The sequence below is a fragment of the Homalodisca vitripennis genome, unplaced genomic scaffold (assembly GCF_021130785.1).
Source record: "Homalodisca vitripennis isolate AUS2020 unplaced genomic scaffold, UT_GWSS_2.1 ScUCBcl_291;HRSCAF=1970, whole genome shotgun sequence".
NCBI lineage: Eukaryota > Metazoa > Arthropoda > Insecta > Hemiptera > Cicadellidae > Homalodisca > Homalodisca vitripennis.
This window is the reverse complement of record NW_025776408.1, coordinates 121,330-130,094: the sequence shown is the minus strand read 5'-3', so window position 1 is coordinate 130,094 and position 8,765 is coordinate 121,330. Positions and strand designations below refer to the sequence as shown.

At 38.3% G+C, this 8,765-nt stretch overlaps 1 pseudogene; it reads right to left on the bottom strand.

Annotated features, from left to right (window-relative positions):
• Positions 1-8,090: 8,090 nt before the first annotated feature.
• Positions 8,091-8,476, bottom strand: LOC124370539 (annotated as a pseudogene).
• Between the last annotated feature and the right edge of the window lie 289 nt (positions 8,477-8,765).

Genomic DNA, 8,765 nt, shown 5'->3' with positions numbered 1-8,765 from the left:
ATTATTTTTTCAAAGCTTTTTATTTAAAATTTTAGCAACATGTGCTTTATGACGTCATCAATATACAAGTCATTTATCCCACAATTGGCTTTTCTGCGTAATTCCTATTTAGTTTTTTTGTAAAACACGAATTTTGGTTATGTTTACTTCATTTTAATTAATCAAATCTTTTCCCGTATAAAGTTTAATATATTTCTTCGTTATTAATTAAATAAATCTCAATTCCGACAACATGTGATTTCACTGACGTCACAGTCTGCCGATTCACTGACGTCACAGTCTGCCAATTCCCCGCGAATATTCAAATGTCGTAATTTGACCTGTTACAATTCATAAATGATCTTTTGTCAGACAGAACTATCCAAGTAAAACTTGGGAAAACTTTCCGATCCTCTCATTCAAGAAAATGGTATCTCGCAAGGAAGTGTTTTAACCTACGCTCTGTTCACGTTCTTAATCTGCAGGTTTCGTTAACTGATCTCCTGGGTGACAACGAGGCGCTATAATTGAGAGGCTTTTCGCTTTCCTAAACGAATCCTCTCTTTTAGCTCGCATATAGTGCATGTTATTAATTTTATGAATGTATATTTTGTTATTTGTTACGCTAATTTATCTTGGATTTACCCTAGTTATTTAGTTAATTATGTTTGCTCTTCTGTTTTGTTACATTTACAAGTATTACCAGTATGGTCCATTTTAAGTCATGCCGATAGTAATGTTTTTCATTCCTGATGTTTTGTTATTTAGTTTTTAACTATTGTAAGAGTGGCCCATCTACAGTCATCCTGACATGATTCAGCCAGTCGAGGAAAATCTTTTCATTTGACCAGCCATTGTGTGAACAAGTATACGAGAACTGATCCAGCTGGACCACCTCTCTCAAGTAGTGGAGACATCCTTCGTCTTGGATAAATAAACATTGGTGGGACATAAGATCCAGATGCACTTATTCCACACACAACAGTAATATTTCTCCCTCTTTCCCAACTGGTTATACCTCCAACTTGATGTTTTACCTTCAGGGGCGATGGTATGACCTGGTTTTTGCACACTAGAAATTCCAGTCTCATCCATATTGAAAATACGAGTAGGCTCAAAATTGTGTCTTTCCATCAGTGAATCCAATCACTCTACCAATACTTATTGCCGATGGTTTTCTTAGAGAAACTTGAGGATTCCTCTGCGAAATCCCGAAACCCAATCTTCACCGGCCATTCGTGTGGCTTGATTAAAGATATGCTTAATATTCAATTCTTCGGTTACTTCAAAAGCCAGTCGTCTCAAATCCGTTATAGTAATGCCGAAAAAAAGATTTGCAAGATTGATAACTCTGGTGGTCAAATCTTTTTTCTCGATCTTTGTTAGAAACTGCAGGTGGTCCCATTTCTGATGTTGAGGTTTTGCTACTTTTCAATCTGTCACGAAGAGTAGATCTTAAGGTACGTCCACACCGAACGCGCAGAGCTGCGCCGCGCTGCGCAAAGCATATTGCGCTGCGCGGAACAGAGCGCCATGTTCGTAGTTGCGCGGCTGTGATCCGTGTTGCGCGGGCTACACAATCACACCGATGTAGAAAATGGACCCGGCAACAGCTGCTTCAGTTTTTTATTGTTATTTATAATGATCTGTTAAAAAGAAGGAGAAAACCATGTCGTCATTGGGTGACGCCCATACTGAGACGTTGGGAATCGTATGGAGGGGAATCCATGCTTAACACGTTCGCTACCGAGCGGCGCATATATGCGCCGGCCGGGTTATTACGAGAGACCGACGTCAGAAATACGATCTTTACACACAGACCAAGTTAATATTGGTGTGTGCCCTTCATCACAGACCGATGGTAAGATTTTGTTTAAATAGGTTATTATACTTTGTAATAACCCTAATTATATATATATTTGATGTATATTTCTGTTTTTGCGGTTTTTAGCATTATTTTATTACGGCGCATATATGAGCCGGTCGGTCTATAGCATCAAAATGGTATCATAGACCGAGTGTCCCAAATATGAGCCACTATTTATTTGTTGAAATACTTTAGATTCAAGGATAATTTTTAACAAAAAAACACACCTATTCCATGAACAAGTTTATTTTACATATTTTATAAGACATATAAATCAAACTTTTACATTACAAAGATTACAAATAAATTCAAACAAAAGTGTACTTGAGATAAATTGGATGTTTGGGCCTACTTCTCATGCCATAGATTGAAACAAGTTGGCATGCAAAGGCCAAATGGTTTTGTCTTTAGAGTCCTTGCAAATAGAGCAGGCATAAAAGGTTTGCTTCCTTGTATTGTGTGCTTCTCGGCAGACATGGCACCTCAGTCGCTTTTCCAGCTTGACAGGAGCATGAGTCGTCTGTGAAGAGCGGATGGGGCGAGGTTTCCGTGGAATGGGTTCTACATGAATGTATTGTTTTATAATAATGTCTCTGAAATTCAGATAGGTTGTCTTCGTTGTCAATTTGGAAAAAATAAATGTGCTGTTCCACAGTGATACATCTAGCAGGTGGAAAAATATTTTTATGTACCACCGAAGAGACTTTCTAGGAGTGGAATAATAAGAGATCATTTGATCACTGCGATCAATCCCACTCATACCCTTGTTGTAGCGAACAACCATGCTGGGCTTTTGGATCACTTCTCCCCTTTTTGTTCTTGTTTCCTCCATCTCGGGGCCATTTGAAGTTGAAATAGTCAAAACATTTCTTTTATCTCGCCATTTCATGACGGTAACGTCACCTCTTTGACGGCTCACACACTCCCCCTTTTTCAGTTTTGTTTTGCACCACAACTTGCGGATTCCCAACTCTATTTGACTGTAGAGTACCACACATGTTAGTCTGTTAGGCCAGGTCCACGCTGTTGTAGAAATTGTCGAGAAACATTATGTGGCCTTTGCCGAGGTAGTTCTGCATTAACTTTCTCACAACTTCAAAGGCGTGGCCCTTTTCTTTGTCAATAAGTGTCCCCTTTCCTAAGTAGATGATGATATTTAAAATGAATCCATCAGATGTTGTCAGTTCGTACAGTTTTATACCGTACTTGTGTGATTTGTTTTTTATATACTGCCGAAACGACAGTCGGCCTCTGAAGAGGACCATAAGCCTCATCTAGAGAAAGTGACTTCCCAGGGCTGTAAACCCTAACAGAGTTTGCTAAGATATCATTGAGGACATTCTCAATTTTATGCATCCTATTTTCTGTGGAGTCTATGTTTGGATCATAAAAACACAAACATCTTAAAATACATTCAAAACGATTGCGGGACATGGTCCGGCCAAAGATAGGATGTTCATATAAGCCGTCCTTGGACCAATAGTGTTTTATAGATGGAAGGTTTACATTACCCATCAACATACACAAACCTAAAAATTTTTTCAATTCTTCAACAGAACCATTTTCCCAAAAGTTTAGATGAGCATGTTTGGAAAGAGGTGTCCCTCGCATGATTCCAGCTCTGGTGTTTGTCCATGTGACAATTTTTTCTAACAGGGCGGTGTCAAAAATATTGCCAAACACTTCAACTGGATCAGTTGTTTGTATATTCACTTTTTCTTCACCCACAAAATCATGAATTAGTGGGACTTTGTTCGTGTCAGTCCAACAACCATTAATACTGATATGATCATTGTGGACTTCATTGGCAACGAACTGTACATTAACATCATCGGTAAAATTATTTGATTCTGCACATATTCATGTGCCTCTACTTCAGTAACAACTTCATTGCGGTCTACTTCACTACTAGAATCATCACTACTGTTAGAGGTTGGAATGTACTCACTGTTACCATCTGATGAAAATAAAGAACTTATTTCAGTGTCACTGTCACTATCAATTAACTCACGGTCAATCTCACTGTTGGTACACACACGCCTTCGTTTTCTATTTGGCTCCATGTTCATAAAAAATCAGATAGAAGCTTATACAGTACGTAAACTTTACTCACAGAACGTAACCTCATTCACTGAACATAACCTCAACTTAGTGAACCACGTGCTCTGCTGCAGTGGCGCGGCCGGACGAGCATTTCACAAACTAATACTGTTGAGACCAGTGAAATATATACCGTAAATACAGGTCATTGACTTTGACTTATCCAGAGACCAACCGTCCCATATTTGCGCCAGACACCCCCAGAGACCGATACGAAAATATTAAACCGTTAAAATAGACCAGTGATTTTGTCAGGATATTATTAGTAACAATAGAACACTGTCCCAAATATGCGCCGTCGGTCTGTATCAGCGGGCCCGAGCGGCTCATATGTGGGACGCTGGTCCAGGAGTAAAAACCGTACGGCGCATATATGGGACAGCTGGTCTATATATTATGTTTTTTATTTAACATATCGGTAGCGAACGTGTTAATGATCTCCGTATTGGTGGGCAGTTCAAAAATTTTTGCCGCATGTCGTCTGAAGATTTTGAGTATCTTCTAAATTTGATTGGGCCAGAAATCACTCGACGGGATACTAATTATAGAAAAGCTATAAGTGCTAAGGACAGACTGGCGATAACTGTTCGCTTTTTAGCAACTGGAGACTCTTTCACAAGCTTGATGTACCTTTTTAAAGTGTCTAAACAGAGTATTTCATACATTGTGATGGAAGTTTGCAGGGCTCTGAATAATGCACTGAGAGACTACATACAAGTAAGTAATACAGTTTATTAAGCAGTAAATTTAAATTTACAACACTTTTATAAAAAAACTGTACTTTGGGAACATGATTGTTTTAGAATGAACAATATTAATATGCTTGTAACATTTTCAAAAATGGTTTAAAACAGACTAACGAAAGTGAATTAAACAAACTAAAAATAATCTACATAATGATTCCCCCAAAAGATAACTTGTAAACAAGCCCTATTTTATAAACTATTGTTCATTGTCATTTTAAATACTAGCCATTACAGAGTAGTTAAAACTTCTGAATTGCTATCCACAAAGCCATTTATAAATGTTTGTATAGGGTTCTTGGCAGGTGGACTGTTATACTTGTTGCAATGGAAGTTGAGGTTGAAGGACTAGGAGTAGACATTCGGCTTGCGCTGGATTCACCGCTCTGTTGCATAGGAGAAACGTGTGTAAACAGTGTCAACCTCGATTTCTGTCTCGTATATCAATGTACTAATCTTGTGCATCAAATAATTACGGTTACGGTCATCAAACTTTCGGAGCTTTGTCGCAATATGCTCTCCAAATGTTGAACATTCATTACGAGTTGTTTTTGTCGCATTATCCATGATTTTGTACGCCTGAGCAAGCCGGGGGTCGTCAATGGCCGTTCTCCTTCGCTTTTTGGGTTGCGGTGGTACAAATCTGTTTTGACTTGATGTTAAAGCAGGCGATGCTGTTGCCGTGCTTTGATTCCCAGATGGTACAACAGGTTCAGATTGATTAGATTCTTCCTCCTCATCTTCATCAGGATCATTTTCAGGCTGTTCGACAAAAACCTGGGGGAAAAAGAAAATTGATCTAAAACCAATTTCGCTATAACAATTTTTTTACTTATAACTGACTATAACACCGGCTGTTATATAGCACCTTAATGTCATTTGTTACAGCTGCCGAGCTCACAACAAGAATGGCTACAGTATGAAAAGGAGTTTTGAAGAAACGTGGAATTTCCCACACTGTTTGGCAGCAGTAGATGGCAAACACATCAAAATCCAAGCACCTTGGGATACCGGAAGCGAATACTACAATTACAAGTCTTCCTTCAGTATCGTTCTGTTTGCGCTGGTGGATGCAAACTACAATTTTATGTTTGCTGACGTCGGTGCTCAGGGACGTATATCTGATGGTGGTATATTTAAAAACTGTGCATTGTGGAAAAAGATTGAGGGGAAAACTTTGAACGCACCGCAACCAAAGACACTTCCAGGGCGTGAAAAACGTGTTCCTTACGTTTTTTTAGGAGATGAAGCGTTTGCTCTGCATGAAAACGTTTTGAAACCCAACTCTGGGGTCTCAGAAAATGGATCCAAAGAAAGGATTTTCAACTATCATTTATCACGAGCTCGGCGAGTCACAGAAAATAGTTTTGGGATTCTTTCAGCTGTATTCAGAGTTTTAAGAAAACCGATGCTGTTGGAGGCAGAAAAGGTTAGAGATGTGGTGCTTACAACTCTCTTTTTGCACAATTTCTTTAGGAGGAGCGAAACATCCCGGGACATCTACTCTCCTCCCGGTACTTTTGACATCGAGCTACCGAATGGCACTGTCATTGAGGGGAACTGGAGAAAAGAAATCCTCGGTACAGCACTTCGTGGTATGATAAAGAAAGCCCGTAAAAGTTCTGAAGTTGCAAAGGCAGTTCGCAATGAATTTGCGGAGTACTTTGTTACAACAGGACAAGTCTCGTGGCAAGAAAGTTACGCATAAACCTAAACCAAAATCTTTCAGCCAAGGGTTGCTCTACACTATGAATCATATTGGCATTTGAAGCCGGTTATATTTAGAGACTACTAGCTGTTTCCCGCGGCTTCGCACGCGTCTCTTAAGCTTTGCCCGTATATTTCTTTGCCTTCAAATAGTATTTGGATATTTTAATATACGTAACTACTGTGTTGTAATTGCAGTTTATAATGTGCAGGCGCTTTGATAACTTTTATATCTTGCAGTACAGCCTGGTGGTTAGTTACATCAATGGGCATTGCGTATAAACCTTCTACATAGAAAAATACAAATTTTCATAGTGATCGGTCCAATAGTTTTCTGAGTCTATAAAGGACAAACACCACAAACATTCATTTTTATATATTATGATTGCAGAAACAGTTTAAACAAAATTTGTCGTTTCTCTTAAGCTTACTCTATGCTTTAAAACTATAAGTGTAAAGAAATTTATATATAAATATATTTTTTGTCGCATTATATATGTTTACAAAGAAACAGCTGATTAAAAATTTGAAAAGACTCTTTCACTTAATAACATATGTTTGCTGCAATGCATTTCTTACGGGTATTTCTGTAACCAGTGGGGCGGAATCCTGAATCGGGAAAGGGATAAAAAGTATCCTATAACCTTCTACAGATCAAGACGAACAAATTTAAAAAAAAATTAGGCGAATCCGTCCAGCCGTTTGTGAGTGATGCTGTTTACACACGAACAGTTTCATTTTTATATATATAGACAAGAAATATGTGTTAATGTTTTGTAATTGTGCATCATGGTGACGTGTGTTAACAGTATGTAGCCGAACTGCCATAACAGCCCATGTTAGTTTAAGCGATTTTCAAGTAAATTGTGCTCGGATACCCTTTGAAATACTATTTTTGAATTTGCAGACATTTATATATGTGTTTTGATCGTGAAAAATAAAAAAATAACATTGTTAAATCTAGAATTGAAGTTATTTTTATAATTAAGTTTCTACTTAAAGAGATTGCCAATAGGCTATTTTTAATACCTTTCCTTTTTGTCTCATTTAAAACTGTTTCATTTTGTTAAAGGTTTATACAGAGATAATTGTGTAGATATTACTCGTAATTGATGAAGTTAAAATTACATATCAATATTTGTTTACTTTTATTCTTAGATTAAATCACCACCACCGATAGGCTATAACAGTGGAAACATCATTCTACAAATGATAATATTACTGCATTGTAAAACATGTATACATTTAGATTAATAAACATATACTTACACTTTCTGTGTCCAAAGTATTGGTTGGTGTATCCTTCTCCTTCAGAAATGCAAATAGCTTGTAGGCAAACCAAGTGCTCACATATAACTGGTCACGTCCTGGAAGTAAACGATGTCATGTCAGTACTGCGGCTATTTGCTCCATGAGTAAAAAAATAAGATAATTTTAGTAGCCTAACAAAGTATTTTTTAATTAAAAAAATAGTCACAATTTCTTGCTCGCATGAAATAGTTGACAAATCAATCATAGAATTTGGTTTTTAAAGACTGCTTTCGTGCAAACTGCATGTACTCATTACAAAAAATCTGAAATTTCTAATTTAATCACGTGTTTTACATTAACAATTAAGTACAGTTAAGGATGTATAATGTGGGCCTATTCAGTTGTGTAAAGGTATAATTATTTCTTTAGAAATGTTAGTAGTACTGACTAAAAGAAAAAAATATACCTGTATCCATCGGGTTTCGACGGGGCTACAGAAAGTGTAAAATTAATTATGCACGGACTCACCTGAACCAGTGGAATTTTTTGGTCTTCTTTTCCTTTGCTTTTTCTCGCCGGAAGGATGAGAGCAGGGATGACATTTTCGATTTCGCCTCTCCATGATCACAACCCACCTCACTGGCAATTTCACGCCAGGCATCACTTTTTTTATTATTTAATATGGTATTTATTGTCTTTTGGGTCCCATAACTCCGTTCGAACTCGATAAGCATTCACCAGAGTCTCGATGCATTCACGACTCCATTCAAAAGCCATTTTGATCAAACACAGGTAGTGACAGTTCGAGCCGAAACGACGCGCAGCAACAACTGAGCAAATGCCCGCCCACACTGAGCGCGCAAGGGCGAACAAACTTCAAAGATGTTCGTCAAAATACCGCCATCAGTCGGATCGTGTTGGCGGATGTTCGCGAGTGCGCGAAGCTGCGCGGTTCGCCGTCCACACCAAGTGCGCCGCTCGGCGCGCACATGCTTTGCGCAGCGCGGCGCAGCTCTGCGCGTTCGGTGTGGACGTACCTTGAGAATGTTGAAGTTTAAAGCAACACTTTTAACTGACTTTCCATCAGAAACCTGTCTGTCTCATAGCTGCTTGTAAAT